This window comes from Dendrobates tinctorius, unplaced genomic scaffold (genome assembly GCF_039654945.1).
Source record: "Dendrobates tinctorius isolate UK_male_01 unplaced genomic scaffold, ASM3965494v1 ptg000250l, whole genome shotgun sequence".
Lineage (NCBI taxonomy): Eukaryota > Metazoa > Chordata > Amphibia > Anura > Dendrobatidae > Dendrobates > Dendrobates tinctorius.
The window spans coordinates 14,758,173-14,779,162 of NW_027361917.1; positions in this window are offsets into that span (position 1 = coordinate 14,758,173).

The following is a 20,990-nucleotide window of genomic DNA, read 5'->3' on the forward strand; positions in this document are numbered from 1 at the left end:
TGATCATTTCACACAAAACTCCAAAAATGGGCCGGACAAAAGTATTGGCACCCTCAGCCTAATACTTGGTTGCACAACCTTTAGCCAAAATAACTGCCACCAACCGCTTCCGGTAACCATCAATGAGTTTCTTACAATGCTCTGCTGGAATTTTAGACCATTCTTCTTTGGCAAACTACTCCAGGTCCCTGATATTTGAAGGGTGCCTTCTCCAAAGTGCCATTTTTAGATCTCTCCACAGGTGTTCTATGGGATTCAGGTCTGGACTCATTGCTGGCCACCTTAGAAGTCTCCAGTGCTTTCTCTCAAACCATTTTCTAGTGCTTTTTGAAGTGTGTTTTGGGTTATTGTCCTGCTGGAAGACCCATGACCTCTGAGGTAGACCCAGCTTTCTCACACTGGGCCCTAAATTATGCTGCAAAATTTGTTGGTAGGCTTCTGACTTCATAATGCCATGCACACGGTCAAGCAGTCCAGTGCCAGAGGCAGCAAAGCAACCCCAAAACATCAGGGAACCTCCGCCATGTTTGACTGTAGGGACCGTGTACTTTTCTTTGAATGCCTCTTTTTTCTCCTGTAAACTCTATGTTGATGCTTTTGCCCTAAAAGCTCTACTTTTGTCTCATCTGACCAAAGAACATTCTTCCAAAATGTTTTAGGCTTTTTCAGGTAAGTTTTCGCAAACTCCAGCCTGGCTTTTTTATGTCTCGGGGTAAGAAGTGGAGTCTTCCTGGGTCTCCTACCATACAGTCCCTTTTCATTCAGATGCCGACGGATAGTACGGGTTGACACCGTTGTACCCTCGGACTGCAGGGCAGCTTGAACTTGTTTGGATGTTAGTGGAGGTTCTTTATCCAACATCCGCACAATCTTGCGTTGAAATCTCTTGTCAATTTTTCTTTTCCGTCCACATCTAGGGAGGTTAGCCACAGTGCCAGGGGCTTTAAACTTCTTGATGACACTGCGCACGGTAGACACAGGAACATTCAGGTCTTTGGAGATGGATTTGTAGCCTTGAGATTGCTCATGCTTCCTCACAATTTGGTTTCTCAAGTCCTCAGACAGTTCTTTGGTCTTCTTTCTTTTCTCCATGCTCAATGTGGTACACACAAGGACACAGGACAGAGGTTGAGTCAACTTTAATCCATGTCAACTGGCTGCAAGTGTGATTTAGTTATTGCCAACACCTGTTAGGTGCCACAGGTAAGTTACAGGTGCTGTTAATTATACAAATTAGAGAAGCATCACATGATTTTTCGCACAGTGCCAATACTTTTGTCCACCCTCTTTTTTATGTTTGGTGTGGAATTATATCCAATTTGGCTTTAGGACAATTCTTTTTGTGTTTTTTCATTTAAGACAAATTAAATGAAGATAATAATAACAAAGAATTTGTGTTTGCAATCATTTTCAGGAAGAAACTGAGTATTATCTGACAGAATTGCAGGGGTGTCAATACTTTTGGCCATGACTGTATCATGAGTATTAATGAGCCTGACAAATGCCAGATTATCAGATGTTATCGGTATTAATGGTGCTTACAGATGCTGGATTATCAGATGTTATCAGTATTAATGGTGTTGACAGGTGCCGGATTATCAGACTTTATCAGTATTAATGGTGCTGACACGTGCCGGATTATCAGATGTTGTCAGTATTAATCGTGCTGACACGTGCCGGATTATCAGATGTTGTCAGTATTAATCGTGCTGACAGGTGCCGGATTATCAGATATCATGAGTATTAATGGACCTGACAAATGCCGGATTATCAGATGTTATCGGTATTAATGGTGCTTACAGATGCTGGATTATCAGATGTTATCAGTATTAATGGTGTTGACAGGTGCCGGATTATCAGACTTCATCAGTATTAACCCCTTAACCTCCAAGGGTGGTTGGCACGTTAATGACCGGGCCAATTTTGACAATTCTTACCCCTGTCCCTTTAAGAGGTCATAACTCTGGAACGCTTCCATGGATCCCACCGGTGATTCTGACATTGCTTTTTTCTCACGACATAGTGTACTTCGTAGGGATATACTATTGAAGAGAAATAGCGCAATAGTGCATTATCCAGTGTAGGTATATCAATTTAAAAATAATACACTCACCAGATGGAGCTTGTAATAAGCATGGAGGATTCGCTGCTGCAGAAACCACAGATCCACGAGGGACCAACGTAGAAGATGCAGGAGAGGAGAAAAAGTGGTCAGACAATCCGCGCTGCAAATCACTTTGAACCCCCAAAGGGCTTCACAGAAGTTTATAACGTGCAGCCATCCAATTAAAGACATCATATTTTTTCCACAAAAATGATCTTTTCACCCCCAATTTTTATTTTCCCAAGAGTAACAGGACCCCAAAAGTTATTGTGCAATTCATCCTGAGTACGCTGATACCCCATATATGGGGGTAAACCACTATTTGGGCACATGGCAGAGCTCGGAAGGGAAGCAGCGCCATTTAACTTTTTTGGCTGGAATTGAGATCGGACGCCATGTCGCGTTTGGAAAGCCCCTGAAGTGCCAAAACAGTGGAAACCCCCCAATTCTAACTCCAACCCTAACCCTAGCCCTGACCCTAGCTCTGACCCTAGCCCTAATGGGAAAATGGAAATAAATACATTTTTTTTTTATTTTATTATTTTTGCCTAACTAAGGGGGTGATAAAGGGGGGGTTTGATTTACTATTTATGGCGGGTTTTAATTTTTGGCAGCTGTCATACGCTAAAAGACGCTTTTTATTGTAAAAATAGTTTATGCATCACCACATTTTGAGAGCTATAATTTTTCCTTATTTTGACCCACCGAGTCATGTGAGGTCATATTTTTTGCGGGACGAGTTGACGTTTTTATTGGTACCATTTTCGGGCACGTGACATTTTTTGGTCGCTTTTTACTCCGATTTTTGGGACGCAGTATGAACAAAAACCAGCTTTTCAGGAATTTCTTTTGGGGGGGGGGTGCGTTTACACCGTTCCGCGTGCGGTAAAATTGATAAGGCGCTTTTATTCTTCGGGTCAGTATGATTACAGCGATACCTCTTTTATGTCTTTTTTTATGTTTTGGCGGTTTTATGCTATGAAAATTTTTTTTTTATAAAATATAATTATTTTTGCATCGCTTTATTCTGCGAGCTATAACTTTTTTATTTTTTCTCTGATGATGCTGTGTTGTGGCTCGTTTGTTGCGGGACAAGATGTCGTTTTCAGCGGTACCATGGATATTTATATGCGTCTTTTTGATCGCGCGTTATTGCACTTTTTGTTCGTCGGTATGATAATAAATCATTAATTTTTGCGTCGTTTTTTATTTTTTAAGGGGAACGCTAAAGGGGTTAACTAATGGGACAGTTTTATAGGGTGGGTCATTACGGACGCGGCGATAACAAATAGGTGTACTTTTATTGTTTTTCTGTTTCTTTATTTTCAAAAAATGAATTTATTAGGGAATAATTTTTTTTCTTATTTATTTAACGATTTTATTAAAATTATTTTTACACTTTTTGTTTTTTACTTTATTATAATGTCCCATGGGGGACATCACTGTCCTGTGACAGATCGCTGATCTGTCACATCACAGATCGCTGTGACAGATCAGCGATCTGTCACAGGCACTGCTGCAGGCTTCCTCATGCCTGCGCTCTGCGGGCAGTGAGGAAGCCAGCTCCCTGCAGGCCCCCGAAGGTCCCCGTCGCCATATTGGATCCGGGGACCTGCAGGAAAGGCGACCCCCGCAGCGGCGCTGCACATCGCGCTGCTGTGGGGGTCGCAGGGAAGCACGGAGGGAGCCCCCTCCCTGCCGATGCTTCCTTTAACCCCCGGTACACCGCGATCATGTTTGATCGCGGTGTGCCAGGGGTTAACGTGTCGGGGGCGGTCACACATTGTGCCGGGTGTCAGCTGCGATAATCAGCTGACACCCGGCCGCGATCAGCTGCGCTCCCCCCGTGAGCGCAGCTGATCGCATTAGACGTACTATTCCGTCCTTGGGACTTAGGTCCCAGGTCACATGGACGGAATAGTACGTCTAATGTAGGAAAGGGGTTGATGGACCTGACAGATACCGGATTATCAGATATTATCAGTATTAACATTAGTTTTTTTCATGTTTCACATAGAAGCTTATAGGGAAAAAAACACCAAAATTCGCACAGTTCAGCAGCGTCTTCAGCCTCCCAGCGATCGCAGATCGCATGAAATCACATCCACTTTTCTTGCACATATAGGCCGTAGCGTAAATGCTGTGTCTTCCGCTGATTTTTTTTGGGGGGGCAGAAATTCTGCTACGTTTAACTGTGTGAATAAATGCTGGGCAGGGTGCAATAGTTGACTGCTTTGTCTCCCATCCTTATAGGACCCCTAGCATGGTCCGCTGAGCTTTGAATGATCTTTTAATAGGCTTGGATTCTGATAAATAGTTGTTGCAATAATCGCTGGAACCAAGTCCTAGTGGCAGGGCTACAACCCACCTCCCCATAAAATATAATGTACCCCCCATAAGAATATAATACAACCCACCTCCCCATAGAATATAATGTACCCCCCATAGAATATAGTACAGCCCACCTCCCCATAGAATATAATGTACCCCCCATAGAATATAATACAACCCACCTCCCCATAGAATATAATGTACCCCCCATAGAATATAGTACAGCCCACCTCCCCATAGAATATAATGTACCCCCCCATAGAATATAATACAACCCACCTCCCCATAGAATATAATGTACCCCCCATAGAATATAATACAACCCACCTCCCCATAGAATATAATGTACCCCCCATAGAATATAGTACAGCCCACCTCCCCATAGAATATAATGTACCCCCCATAGAATATAGTACAGCCCACCTCCCCATAGAATATAATGTAGCACCCCATAGAAAATAATGTACCCCCCATAGAATATAGTACAGCCCACCTCCCCATAGAATATAATGTAGCACCCCATAGAATATAGTACAGCCCACCTCCCCATAGAATATAATGTAGTACCCCATAGAATATAGTACAGCCCACCTCCCCATAGAATATAATTTAGCACCCCATAGAAAATAATGTACCCCCCATAGAATATAGTACAGCCCACCTCCCCATAGAATATAATGTAGCACCCCATAGAATATAGTACAGCCCACCTCCCCATAGAATATAATGTAGCACCCCATAGAAAATAATGTACCCCCCATAGAATATAGTACAGCCCACCTTCCCATACAATATAATGTAGCACCCCACAGAATATAATGTATCTCCCCCCCGGTGTGTATATGTACACGCCGGTCTCCTCATCACCACCGGTGAAGCCGCTGCTGGCACAGAGCTGACATCGTGCAGATGGCCCCGATCACATCAGATAGCGCCGCCCTTTGCTCTCCAATAGAATAGCGTCGTAGTGCGGTATGCGCGCATGCTACGACTCCGGCGACACGGTCCGCAGGAGGATTCTGACAGAAGGACACATGTCCGGTCATATTATAGATATATAGTCACGAGCGAACGGGTTGACACCCTTTAAACTGTTCCAGAAAATGAGTGCAATTTACACTTGTTTTGTTCTATACCTGTTACTTATCAAAAAGTGTGTGCAGTGCGGTGGCTGGGCGCAGGCAGTCGCACGTGGAGGGAGGGACCGCCGGAATAGGCAGCTGCTGGATCAGACTATATTGCAACATGGGCAGCTGCTGTCACCGTCGCGATCCCACCAGCCTCCGAAGCCCACTGGTCTACATCCAGACACCACCGCACACATCTCTATAAGCAGACCTCAGCGCTATTTATGTCCCAGTAATGGCCAACCACTATAAATTATGGAGATTTTTTAAAATGCCACCAGAGTGATCTGCTGACAAACTGAACATCCCTGTTGTCAAAATGTCCCGCCCCTGCTGTGTATTTTGGAGAAACTAGGTGACACGTTTGTGTTTCCTGCAGCTCATTTGCATATATGGATGAGCAAGCGCTGTGATTGGCTGCTGTAGAATCCTAGTATGTTTCAGTTGGAAGAGAGGTCAAAGGCCATCGTGTCTGTCCGCCTGCTGCTCAATGCAGCAATGGCAGGATTCACTAAACCCTCTCAGACAGATGTCTGTCCAGCCTCTGGGTGAACAGTCCCACCGAAGGAGAACTCGTCACCTCCTCTGGTGGCCGCCTGTTCCACTCATTGCTCACCCTCACTGTCAAAAAGTTTTTTTCTAATGTGTATCTTTTCCCTTTCATCCCATTGCTTCTCGTGCTTCCATGTGCAAATGAGAATAAGGATGATCCCTCTACATTGGGGCAACCCTTCAGATATTGGTGTCCTCCATCTTATAGAAGGGAACGCCTTTCCGACAGAACAGGCTGACTGAACGTGACGGCCGTCGCCATGATCCCTATGGCCGGCGCATACACACTGCTATGTTGCTGATGTTGTAGCACATTACTTCAATGAAATATTAATGGTGCTGACACGTGCCGGATTATCAGACGTTGTCAGTATTAATCGTGGTGACAGGTGCCGGATTATCAGATGTTGTAAGTATTAATCGTGCTGACACGTGCCGGATTATCAGATGTTGTCAGTATTAATCGTGCTGACACGTGCCGGATTATCAGATATCATGAGTATTAATGGACCTGAAACATGTGCCAGATTATCAGATGTTATCGGTATTAATGGTGCTTACAGATGCTGGATTATCAGATGTTATCAGTATTAATGGTGTTGACAGATGCCGGATTATCAGACTTCATCAGTATTAATGGTGCTGACACGTGCCGGATTAGCAGATGTTGTCAGTATTAATCGTGCTGACAGGTGCCGGATTATCAGATGTTGTCAGTATTAATCGTGCCGGATTATCAGATGTTGTCAGTATTAATCGTGCTGACACGTGCCGGATTATCAGATGTTGTCAGTATTAATCGTGCTGACAGGTGCCGGATTATCAGATATCATGAGTATTAATGGACCTGACAAATGCCGGATTATCAGATGTTGTCAGTATTAATCGTGGTGACAGGTGCCGGATTATCAGATGTTGTCAGTATTAATCGTGCCTACACGTGCCGGATTATCAGATGTTGTCAGTATTAATCCTGCTGACACGTGCCGGATTATCAGATATCATGAGTATTAATGGACCTGACAAATGCCAGATTATCAGATGTTATCGGTATTAATGGTGCTTACAGATGCTGGATTATCAGATGTTATCAGTATTAATGGTGTTGACAGGTGCCGGATTATCAGACTTCATCAGTATTAATGGTGCTGACACGTGCCGGATTATCAGATGTTGTCAGTATTAATCGTGCTGACAGGTGCCGGATTATCAGATGTTGTCAGTATTAATCGTGCCGGATTATCAGATGTTGTCAGTATTAATCGTGCTGACACGTGCCGGATTATCAGATGTTGTCAGTATTAATCGTGCTGACAGGTGCCGGATTATCAGATATCATGAGTATTAATGGACCTGACAAATGCCGGATTATCAGATGTTGTCAGTATTAATCGTGGTGACAGGTGCCGGATTATCAGATGTTGTCAGTATTAATCGTGCCTACACGTGCCGGATTATCAGATGTTGTCAGTATTAATCGTGCTGACACGTGCCGGATTATCAGATATCATGAGTATTAATGGACCTGACAAATGCCAGATTATCAGATGTTATCGGTATTAATGGTGCTTACAGATGCTGGATTATCAGATGTTATCAGTATTAATGGTGTTGACAGGTGCCGGATTATCAGACTTCATCAGTATTAATGGTGCTGACACGTGCCGGATTATCAGATGTTGTCAGTATTAATCGTGCTGACAGGTGCGGGATTATCAGATGTTGTCAGTATTTATCGTGCCGGATTATCAGATGTTGTCAGTACTAATCGTGCTGACACGTGCCGGATTATCAGATGTTGTCAGTACTAATCGTGCTGACACGTGCCGGATTATCAGATGTTGTCAGTATTAATCGTGCTGACACGTGCCGGAATAACAGATACAGTCATGGCCAAAAGTATTGACACCCCTGAAATTCTGTCAGATAATATTCAGTTTCTTCCTGAAAATGATTGCAAACACAAATTCTTTGGTATTATTATCTTCATTTAATTAGTCTTAAATGAAAAAACACAAAAGAGAATGAAGCAAAAAGCAAAACATTGATCATTTCACACAAAACTCCAAAAATGGGCCGGACAAAAGTATTGGCACCCTCAGCCTAATACTTGGTTGCACAACCTTTAGCCAAAATAACTGCCACCAACCGCTTCCGGTAACCATCAATGAGTTTCTTACAATGCTCTGCTGGAATTTTAGACCATTCTTCTTTGGCAAACTACTCCAGGTCCCTGATATTTGAAGGGTGCCTTCTCCAAAGTGCCATTTTTAGATCTCTCCACAGGTGTTCTATGGGATTCAGGTCTGGACTCATTGCTGGCCACCTTAGAAGTCTCCAGTGCTTTCTCTCAAACCATTTTCTAGTGCTTTTTGAAGTGTGTTTTGGGTTATTGTCCTGCTGGAAGACCCATGACCTCTGAGGTAGACCCAGCTTTCTCACACTGGGCCCTAAATTATGCTGCAAAATTTGTTGGTAGGCTTCTGACTTCATAATGCCATGCACACGGTCAAGCAGTCCAGTGCCAGAGGCAGCAAAGCAACCCCAAAACATCAGGGAACCTCCGCCATGTTTGACTGTAGGGACCGTGTACTTTTCTTTGAATGCCTCTTTTTTCTCCTGTAAACTCTATGTTGATGCTTTTGCCCTAAAAGCTCTACTTTTGTCTCATCTGACCAAAGAACATTCTTCCAAAATGTTTTAGGCTTTTTCAGGTAAGTTTTCGCAAACTCCAGCCTGGCTTTTTTATGTCTCGGGGTAAGAAGTGGAGTCTTCCTGGGTCTCCTACCATACAGTCCCTTTTCATTCAGATGCCGACGGATAGTACGGGTTGACACCGTTGTACCCTCGGACTGCAGGGCAGCTTGAACTTGTTTGGATGTTAGTGGAGGTTCTTTATCCAACATCCGCACAATCTTGCGTTGAAATCTCTTGTCAATTTTTCTTTTCCGTCCACATCTAGGGAGGTTAGCCACAGTGCCAGGGGCTTTAAACTTCTTGATGACACTGCGCACGGTAGACACAGGAACATTCAGGTCTTTGGAGATGGATTTGTAGCCTTGAGATTGCTCATGCTTCCTCACAATTTGGTTTCTCAAGTCCTCAGACAGTTCTTTGGTCTTCTTTCTTTTCTCCATGCTCAATGTGGTACACACAAGGACACAGGACAGAGGTTGAGTCAACTTTAATCCATGTCAACTGGCTGCAAGTGTGATTTAGTTATTGCCAACACCTGTTAGGTGCCACAGGTAAGTTACAGGTGCTGTTAATTATACAAATTAGAGAAGCATCACATGATTTTTCGCACAGTGCCAATACTTTTGTCCACCCTGTTTTTTATGTTTGGTGTGGAATTATATCCAATTTGGCTTTAGGACAATTCTTTTTGTGTTTTTTCATTTAAGACAAATTAAATGAAGATAATAATAACAAAGAATTTGTGTTTGCAATCATTTTCAGGAAGAAACTGAGTATTATCTGACAGAATTGCAGGGGTGTCAATACTTTTGGCCATGACTGTATCATGAGTATTAATGAGCCTGACAAATGCCAGATTATCAGATGTTATCGGTATTAATGGTGCTTACAGATGCTGGATTATCAGATGTTATCAGTATTAATGGTGTTGACAGGTGCCGGATTATCAGACTTCATCAGTATTAATGGTGCTGACACGTGCCGGATTATCAGATGTTGTCAGTATTAATCGTGCTGACACGTGCCGGATTATCAGATGTTGTCAGTATTAATCGTGCTGACAGGTGCCGGATTATCAGATATCATGAGTATTAATGGACCTGACAAATGCCGGATTATCAGATGTTATCGGTATTAATGGTGCTTACAGATGCTGGATTATCAGATGTTATCAGTATTAATGGTGTTGACAGGTGCCGGATTATCAGACTTCATCAGTATTAACCCCTTAACCCCCAAGGGTGGTTGGCACGTTAATGACCGGGCCAATTTTGACAATTCTTACCACTGTCCCTTTAAGAGGTCATAACTCTGGAACGCTTCCATGGATCCCGCCGGTGATTCTGACATTGCTTTTTTCTCACGACATAGTGTACTTCGTAGGGATATACTATTGAAGAGAAATAGCGCAATAGTGCATTATCCAGTGTAGGTATATCAATTTAAAAATAATACACTCACCAGATGGAGCTTGTAATAAGCATGGAGGATTCGCTGCTGCAGAAACCACAGATCCACGAGGGACCAACGTAGAAGATGCAGGAGAGGAGAAAAAGTGGTCAGACAATCCGCGCTGCAAATCACTTTGAACCCCCAAAGGGCTTCACAGAAGTTTATAACGTGCAGCCATCCAATTAAAGACATCATATTTTTTCCACAAAAATGATCTTTTCACCCCCAATTTTTATTTTCCCAAGAGTAACAGGACCCCAAAAGTTATTGTGCAATTCATCCTGAGTACGCTGATACCCCATATATGGGGGTAAACCACTATTTGGGCACATGGCAGAGCTCGGAAGGGAAGCAGCGCCATTTAACTTTTTTGGCTGGAATTGAGATCGGACGCCATGTCGCGTTTGGAAAGCCCCTGAAGTGCCAAAACAGTGGAAACCCCCCAATTCTAACTCCCACCCTAACCCTAGCCCTGACCCTAGCTCTGACCCTAGCCCTAATGGGAAAATGGAAATAAATACATTTTTTTTTTATTTTATTATTTTTGCCTAACTAAGGGGGTGATAAAGGGGGGGTTTGATTTACTATTTATGGCGGGTTTTAATTTTTGGCAGCTGTCATAGGCTAAAAGACGCTTTTTATTGTAAAAATAGTTTATGCATCACCACATTTTGAGAGCTATAATTTTTCCTTATTTTGACCCACCGAGTCATGTGAGGTCATATTTTTTGCGGGACGAGTTGACGTTTTTATTGGTACCATTTTCGGGCACGTGACATTTTTTGGTCGCTTTTTACTCCGATTTTTGGGACGCAGTATGAACAAAAACCAGCTTTTCAGGAATTTCTTTTGGGGGGGGGTGCGTTTACACCGTTCCGCGTGCGGTAAAATTGATAAGGCGCTTTTATTCTTCGGGTCAGTATGATTACAGCGATACCTCTTTTATGTCTTTTTTTATGTTTTGGCGGTTTTATGCTATGAAAATTTTTTTTTATAAAAAATAATTATTTTTGCATCGCTTTATTCTGCGAGCTATAACTTTTTTATTTTTTCTCTAATGATGATGTGTGGTGGCTCGTTTGTTGCGGGACAAGATGTCGTTTTCAGCGGTACCATGGATATTTATATGCGTCTTTTTGATCGCGCGTTATTGCACTTTTTGTTCGTCGGTATGATAATAAATCATTAATTTTTGCGTCGTTTTTTATTTTTTAAGGGGAACGCTAAAGGGGTTAACTAATGGGACAGTTTTATAGGGTGGGTCATTACGGACGCGGCGATAACAAATAGGTGTACTTTTATTGTTTTTCTGTTTCTTTATTTTCAAAAAATGAATTTATTAGGGAATATTTTTTTTTTCTTATTTATTTAACGATTTTATTAAAATTATTTTTACACTTTTTGTTTTTTACTTTATTATAATGTCCCATGGGGGACATCACTGTCCTGTGACAGATCGCTGATCTGTCACATCACAGATCGCTGTGACAGATCAGCGATCTGTCACAGGCACTGCTGCAGGCTTCCTCATGCCTGCGCTCTGCGGGCAGTGAGGAAGCCAGCTCCCTGCAGGCCCCCGAAGGTCCCCGTCGCCATATTGGATCCGGGGACCTGCAGGAAAGGCGACCCCCGCAGCGGCGCTGCACATCGCGCTGCTGTGGGGGTCGCAGGGAAGCACGGAGGGAGCCCCCTCCCTGCCGATGCCCTCCTTTAACCCCCGGTACACCGCGATCATGTTTGATCGCGGTGTGCCAGGGGTTAACGTGTCGGGGGCGGTCACACATTGTGCCGGGTGTCAGCTGTGATAATCAGCTGACACCCGGCCGCGATCAGCTGCGCTCCCCCCGTGAGCGCAGCTGATCGCATTAGACGTACTATTCCGTCCTTGGGACTTAGGTCCCAGGTCACATGGACGGAATAGTACGTCTAATGTAGGAAAGGGGTTGATGGACCTGACAGATACCGGATTATCAGATATTATCAGTATTAACATTACTTTTTTTCTTGTTTCACATAGAAGCTTATAGGGAAAAAAACACCAAAATTCGCACAGTTCAGCAGCGTCTTCAGCCTCCCAGCGATCGCAGATCGCATGAAATCACATCCACTTTTCTTGCACATATAGGCCGTAGCGTAAATGCTGTGTCTTCCGCTGATTTTTTTGGGGGGGGCAGAAATTCTGCTACGTTTAACTGTGTGAATAAATGCTGGGCAGGGTGCAATAGTTGACTGCTTTGTCTCCCATCCTTATAGGACCCCTAGCATGGTCCGCTGAGCTTTGAATGATCTTTTAATAGGCTTGGATTCTGATAAATAGTTGTTGCAATAATCGCTGGAACCAAGTCCTAGTGGCAGGGCTACAACCCACCTCCCCATAAAATATAATGTACCCCCCATAAGAATATAATACAACCCACCTCCCCATAGAATATAATGTACCCCCCATAGAATATAGTACAGCCCACCTACCCATAGAATATAATGTACCCCCCATAGAATATAATACAACCCACCTCCCCATAGAATATAATGTACCCCCCATAGAATATAGTACAGCCCACCTCCCCATAGAATATAATGTACCCCCCGCATAGAATATAATACAACCCACCTCCCCATAGAATATAATGTACCCCCCATAGAATATAATACAACCCACCTCCCCATAGAATATAATGTACCCCCCATAGAATATAGTACAGCCCACCTCCCAATAGAATATAATGTACCCCCAATAGAATATAGTACAGCCCACCTCCCCATAGAATATAATGTAGCACCCCATAGAAAATAATGTACCCCCCATAGAATATAGTACAGCCCACCTCCCCATAGAATATAATGTAGCACCCCATAGAATATAGTACAGCCCACCTCCCCATAGAATATAATGTAGCACCCCATAGAAAATAATGTACCCCCCATAGAATATAGTACAGCCCACCTCCCCATAGAATATAATGTACCCCCCCATAGAATATAATACAACCCACCTCCCCATAGAATATAATGTACCCCCCATAGAATATAATACAACCCACCTCCCCATAGAATATAATGTACCCCCCATAGAATATAGTACAGCCCACCTCCCCATAGAATATAATGTACCCCCCATAGAATATAGTACAGCCCACCTCCCCATAGAATATAATGTACCCCCCATAGAATATAGTACAGCCCACCTCCCCATAGAATATAATGTAGCACCCCACAGAATATAATGTATCTCCCCCCCGGTGTGTATATGTACACGCCGGTCTCCTCATCACCACCGGTGAAGCCGCTGCTGGCACAGAGCTGACATCGTGCAGATGGCCCCGATCACATCAGACAGCGCCGCCCTTTGCTCTCCAATAGAATAGCGTCGTAGTGCGGTATGCGCGCATGCTACGACTCCGGCGACACGGTCCGCAGGAGGATTCTGACAGAAGGACACATGTCCGGTCATATTATAGATATATAGTCACGAGCGAACGGGTTAACACCTTTTAAACTGTTCCAGAAAATGAGTGCAATTTACACTTGTTTTGTTCTATACCTGTTACTTATCAAAAGGTGTGTGCAGTGCGGTGGCTGGGCGCAGGCAGGCGCACGTGGAGGGAGGGACCGCCGGAATAGGCAGCTGCTGGATCAGACTATATTGCAACATGGGCAGCTGCTGTCACCGTCGCGATCCCACCAGCCTCCGAAGCCCACTGGTCTACATCCAGACACCACCGCACACATCTCTATAAACAGACCTCAGCGCTATTTATGTCCCAGTAATGGCCAACCACTATAAATTATGGAGATTTTTTAAAATGCCACCAGAGTGATCTGCTGACAAACTGAACATCCCTGTTGTCAAAATGTCCCGCCCCTGCTGTGTATTTTGGAGAAACTAGGTGACACGTTTGTGTTTCCTGCAGCTCATTTGCATATATGGATGAGCAAGCGCTGTGATTGGCTGCTGTAGAATCCTAGTATGTTTCAGTTGGAAGAGAGGTCAAAGGCCATCGTGTCTGTCCGCCTGCTGCTCAATGCAGCAATGGCAGGATTCACTAAACCCTCTCAGACAGATGTCTGTCCAGCCTCTGGGTGAACAGTCCCACCGAAGGAGAACTCGTCACCTCCTCTGGTGGCCGCCTGTTCCACTCATTGCTCACCCTCACTGTCAAAAAGTTTTTTTCTAATGTGTATCTTTTCCCTTTCATCCCATTGCTTCTCGTGCTTCCATGTGCAAATGAGAAAAAGGATGATCCCTCTACATTGGGGCAACCCTTCAGATATTGGTGTCCTCCATCTTATAGAAGGGAACGCCTTTCCGACAGAACAGGCTGACTGAACGTGACGGCCGTCGCCATGATCCCTATGGCCGGCGCATACACACTGCTATGTTGCTGATGTTGTAGCACATTACTTCAATGAAATATTAATGGTGCTGACACCTTCCGGATTATCAGACGTTGTCAGTATTAATCGTGGTGACAGGTGCCGGATTATCAGATGTTGTAAGTATTAATCGTGCTGACACGTGCCGGATTATCAGATGTTGTCAGTATTAATCGTGCTGACACGTGCCGGATTATCAGATATCATGAGTATTAATGGACCTGAAACATGTGCCAGATTATCAGATGTTATCGGTATTAATGGTGCTTACAGATGCTGGATTATCAGATGTTATCAGTATTAATGGTGTTGACAGGTGCCGGATTATCAGACTTCATCAGTATTAATGGTGCTGACACGTGCCGGATTATCAGATGTTGTCAGTATTAATCGTGCTGACAGGTGCCGGATTATCAGATGTTGTCAGTATTAATCGTGCTGACACGTGCCGGATTATCAGATGTTGTCAGTATTAATCGTGCTGACACGTGCCGGATTATCAGATGTTGTCAGTACTAATCGTGCTGACACGTGCCGGACTATCAGATGTTGTCAGTATTAATCGTGCTGACACGTGCCGGAATAACAGATATCATGAGTATTAATGAGCCTGACAAATGCCAGATTATCAGATGTTATCGGTATTAATGGTGCTTACAGATGCTGGATTATCAGATGTTATCAGTATTAATGGTGTTGACAGGTGCCGGATTATCAGACTTCATCAGTATTAATGGTGCTGACACGTGCCGGATTATCAGATGTTGTCAGTATTAATCGTGCTGACACGTGCCGGATTATCAGATATCATGAGTATTAATGGACCTGACAAATGCCGGATTATCAGATGTTATCGGTATTAATGGTGCTTACAGATGCTGGATTATCAGATGTTATCAGTATTAATGGTGTTGACAGGTGCCGGATTATCAGACTTCATCAGTATTAACCCCTTAACCCCCAAGGGTGGTTGGCACGTTAATGACCGGGCCAATTTTGACAATTCTTACCACTGTCCCTTTAAGAGGTCATAACTCTGGAACGCTTCCATGGATCCCGCCGGTGATTCTGACATTGCTTTTTTCTCACGACATAGTGTACTTCGTAGGGATATACTATTGAAGAGAAATAGCGCAATAGTGCATTATCCAGTGTAGGTATATCAATTTAAAAATAATACACTCACCAGATGGAGCTTGTAATAAGCATGGAGGATTCGCTGCTGCAGAAACCACAGATCCACGAGGGACCAACGTAGAAGATGCAGGAGAGGAGAAAAAGTGGTCAGACAATCCGCGCTGCAAATCACTTTGAACCCCCAAAGGGCTTCACAGAAGTTTATAACGTGCAGCCATCCAATTAAAGACATCATATTTTTTCCACAAAAATGATCTTTTCACCCCCAATTTTTATTTTCCCAAGAGTAACAGGACCCCAAAAGTTATTGTGCAATTCATCCTGAGTACGCTGATACCCCATATATGGGGGTAAACCACTATTTGGGCACATGGCAGAGCTCGGAAGGGAAGCAGCGCCATTTAAATTTTTTGGCTGGAATTGAGATCGGACGCCATGTCGCGTTTGGAAAGCCCCTGAAGTGCCAAAACAGTGGAAACCCCCCAATTCTAACTCCCACCCTAACCCTAGCCCTGACCCTAGCTCTGACCCTAGCCCTAATGGGAAAATGGAAATAAATACATTTTTTTTTTATTTTATTATTTTTGCCTAACTAAGGGGGTGATAAAGGGGGGGTTTGATTTACTATTTATGGCGGGTTTTAATTTTTGGCAGCTGTCATACGCTAAAAGACGCTTTTTATTGTAAAAATAGTTTATGCATCACCACATTTTGAGAGCTATAATTTTTCCTTATTTTGACCCACCGAGTCATGCGAGGTCATATTTTTTGCGGGACGAGTTGACGTTTTTATTGGTACCATTTTCGGGCACGTGACATTTTTTGGTCGCTTTTTACTCCGATTTTTGGGACGCAGTATGAACAAAAACCAGCTTTTCAGGAATTTCTTTTGGGGGGGGGGTGCGTTTACACCGTTCCGCGTGCGGTAAAATTGATAAGGCGCTTTTATTCTTCGGGTCAGTATGATTACAGCGATACCTCTTTTATGTCTTTTTTTATGTTTTGGCGGTTTTATGCTATGAAAATTTTTTTTAATAAAAAATAATTATTTTTGCATCGCTTTATTCTGCGAGCTATAACTTTTTTATTTTTTCTCTGATGATGCTGTGTGGTGGCTCGTTTGTTGCGGGACAAGATGTCATTTTCAGCGGTACCATGGATATTTATATGCGTCTTTTTGATCGCGCGTTATTGCACTTTTTGTTCGTCGGTATGATAATAAATCATTAATTTTTGCGTCGTTTTTTATTTTTTAAGGGGAACGCTAAAGGGGTTAACTAATGGGACAGTTTTATAGGGTGGGTCATTACGGACGCGGCGATAACAAATAGGTGTACTTTTATTGTTTTTCTGTTTCTTTATTATCAAAAAATGAATTTATTAGGGAATAATTTTTTTTTCTTATTTATTTAACGATTTTATTAAAATTATTTTTACACTTTTTGTTTTTTACTTTATTATAATGTCCCATGGGGGACATCACTGTCCTGTGACAGATCGCTGATCTGTCACATCACAGATCGCTGTGACAGATCAGCGATCTGTCACAGGCACTGCTGCAGGCTTCCTCATGCCTGCGCTCTGCGGGCAGTGAGGAAGCCAGCTCCCTGCAGGCACCCGAAGGTCCCCGTCGCCATATTGGATCCGGGGACCTGCAGGAAAGGCGACCCCCGCAGCGGCGCTGCACATCGCGCTGCTGTGGGGGTCGCAGGGAAGCACGGAGGGAGCCCCCTCCCTGCCGATGCCCTCCTTTAACCCCCGGTACACCGCGATCATGTTTGATCGCGGTGTGCCAGGGGTTAACGTGTCGGGGGCGGTCACACATTGTGCCAGGTGTCAGCTGTGATAATCAGCTGACACCCGGCCGCGATCAGCTGCGCTCCCCCCGTGAGCGCAGCTGATCGCATTAGACGTACTATTCCGTCCTTGGGACTTAGGTCCCAGGTCACATGGACGGAATAGTACGTCTAATGTAGGAAAGGGGTTGATGGACCTGACAGATATCCCGGATTATCAGATATTATCAGTATTAACATTAGTTTTTTTCATGTTTCACATAGAAGCTTATAGGGAAAAAAACACCAAAATTCGCACAGTTCAGCAGCGTCTTCAGCCTCCCAGCGATCGCAGATCGCATGAAATCACATCCACTTTTCTTGCACATATAGGCCGTAGCGTAAATGCTGTGTCTTCCGCTGATTTTTTTTGGGGGGGCAGAAATTCTGCTACGTTTAACTGTGTGAATAAATGCTGGGCAGGGTGCAATAGTTGACTGCTTTGTCTCCCATCCTTATAGGACCCCTATCATGGTCCGCTGAGCTTTGAATGATCTTTTAATAGGCTTGGATTCTGATAAATAGTTGTTGCAATAATCGCTGGAACCAAGTCCTAGTGGCAGGGCTACAACCCACCTCCCCATAAAATATAATGTACCCCCCATAAGAATATAATACAACCCACCTCCCCATAAAATATAATGTACCCCCCATAAGAATATAATACAACCCACCTCCCCATAGAATATAATGTACCCCCCATAGAATATAGTACAGCCCACCTCCCCATAGAATATAATGTACCCCCCCCATAGAATATAATACAACCCACCTCCCCATAGAATATAATGTACCCCCCATAGAATATAGTACAGCCCACCTCCCCATAGAATATAATGTACCCCCCCCATAGAATATAATACAACCCACCTCCCCATAGAATATAATGTACCCCCCATAGAATATAGTACAGCCCACCTCCCCATAGAATATAATGTACACCCCATAGAATATAATACAACCCACCTCCCCATAGAATATAATGTACCCCCCATAGAATATAGTACAGCCCACCTCCCCATAGAATATAATGTACCCCCCCCATAGAATATAATACAACCCACCTCCCCATAGAATATAATGTACCCCCCATAGAATATAATACAACCCACCTCCCCATAGAATATAATGTACCCCCCATAGAATATAGTACAGCCCACCTCCCCATAGAATATAATGTACCCCCATAGAATATAGTACAGCCCACCTCCCCATAGAATATAATGTAGCACCCCATAGAATATAGTACAGCCCACCTCCCCATAGAATATAATGTAGCACCCCATAGAATATAGTACAGCCCACCTCCCCATAGAATATAATGTAGCACCCCACAGAATATAATGTATCTCCCCCCCGGTGTGTATATGTACACGCCGGTCTCCTCATCACCACCGGTGAAGCCGCTGCTGGCACAGAGCTGACATCGTGCAGATGGCCCCGATCACATCAGACAGCGCCGCCCTTTGCTCTCCAATAGAATAGCGTCGTAGTGCGGTATGCGCGCATGCTACGACTCCGGGGACACGGTCCGCAGGAGGATTCTGACAGAAGGACACATGTCCGGTCATATTATAGATATATAGTCACGAGCGAACGGGTTGACACCCTTTAAACTGTTCCAGAAAATGAGTGCAATTTACACTTGTTTTGTTCTATACATGTTACTTATCAAAAAGTGTGTGCAGTGCGGTGGCTGAGCGCAGGCAGACGCACGTGGAGGGAGGGACCGCCGGAATAGGCAGCTGCTGGATCAGACTATATTGCAACATGGGCAGCTGCTGTCACCGTTGCGATCCCACCAGCCTCCGAAGCCCACTGGTCTACATCCAGACACCACCGCACACATCTCTATAAGCAGACCTCAGCGCTATTTATGTCCCAGTAATGGCCAACCACTATAAATTATGGAGATTTTTTAAAATGCCACCAGAGTGATCTGCTGACAAACTGAACATCCCTGTTGTCAAAATGTCCCGCCCCTGCTGTGTATTTTGGAGAAACTAGGTGACACGTTTGTGTTTCCTGCAGCTCATTTGCATATATGGATGAGCAAGCGCTGTGATTGGCTGCTGTAGAATCCTAGTATGTTTCAGTTGGAAGAGAGGTCAAAGGCCATCGTGTCTGTCCGCCTGCTGCTCAATGCAGCAATGGCAGGATTCACTAAACCCTCTCAGACAGATGTCTGTCCAGCCTCTGGGTGAACAGTCCCACCGAAGGAGAACTCGTCACCTCCTCTGGTGGCCGCCTGTTCCACTCATTGCTCACCCTCACTGTCAAAAAGTTTTTTTCTAATGTGTATCTTTTCCCTTTCATCCCATTGCTTCTCGTGCTTCCATGTGCAAATGAGAATAAGGATGATCCCTCTACATTGGGGCAACCCTTCAGATATTGGTGTCCTCCATCTTATAGAAGGGAACGCCTTTCCGACAGAACAGGCTGACTGAACGTGACGGCCGTCGCCATGATCCCTATGGCCGGCGCATACACACTGCTATGTTGCTGATGTTGTAGCACATTACTTCAATGAAATATTAATGATGCTGACACGTGCCGGATTATCAGACGTTGTCAGTATTAATCGTGGTGACAGGTGCCGGATTATCAGATGTTGTAAGTATTAATCGTGCTGACACGTGCCGGATTATCAGATGTTGTCAGTATTAATCGTGCTGACACGTGCCGGATTATCAGATATCATGAGTATTAATGGACCTGAAACATGTGCCAGATTATCAGATGTTATCGGTATTAATGGTGCTTACAGATGCTGGATTATCAGATGTTATCAGTATTAATGGTGTTGACAGGTGCCGGATTATCAGACTTCATCAGTATTAATGGTGCTAACACGTGCCGGATTATCAGATGTTGTCAGTATTAATCGTGCTGACAGGTGCCGGATTATCAGATGTTGTCAGTATTAATCGTGCCGGATTATCAGATGTTGTCAGTATTAATCGTGCTGACACGTGCCGGATTATCAGATGTTGTCAGTATTAATCGTGCTGACAGGTGCCGGATTATCAGATATCATGAGTATTAATGGACCTGACAAATGCCGGATTATCAGATGTTGTCAGTATTAATCGTGGTGACAGGTGCCGGATTATCAGATGTTGTCAGTATTAATCGTGCCTACACGTGCCGGATTATCAGATGTTGTCAGTATTAATCATGCTGACACGTGCCGGATTATCAGATATCATGAGTATTAATGGACCTGACAAATGCCAGATTATCAGATGTTATCGGTATTAATGGTGCTTACAGATGCTGGATTATCAGATGTTATCAGTATTAATGGTGTTGACAGGTGCCGGATTATCAGACTTCATCAGTATTAATGGTGCTGACACGTGCCGGATTATCAGATGTTGT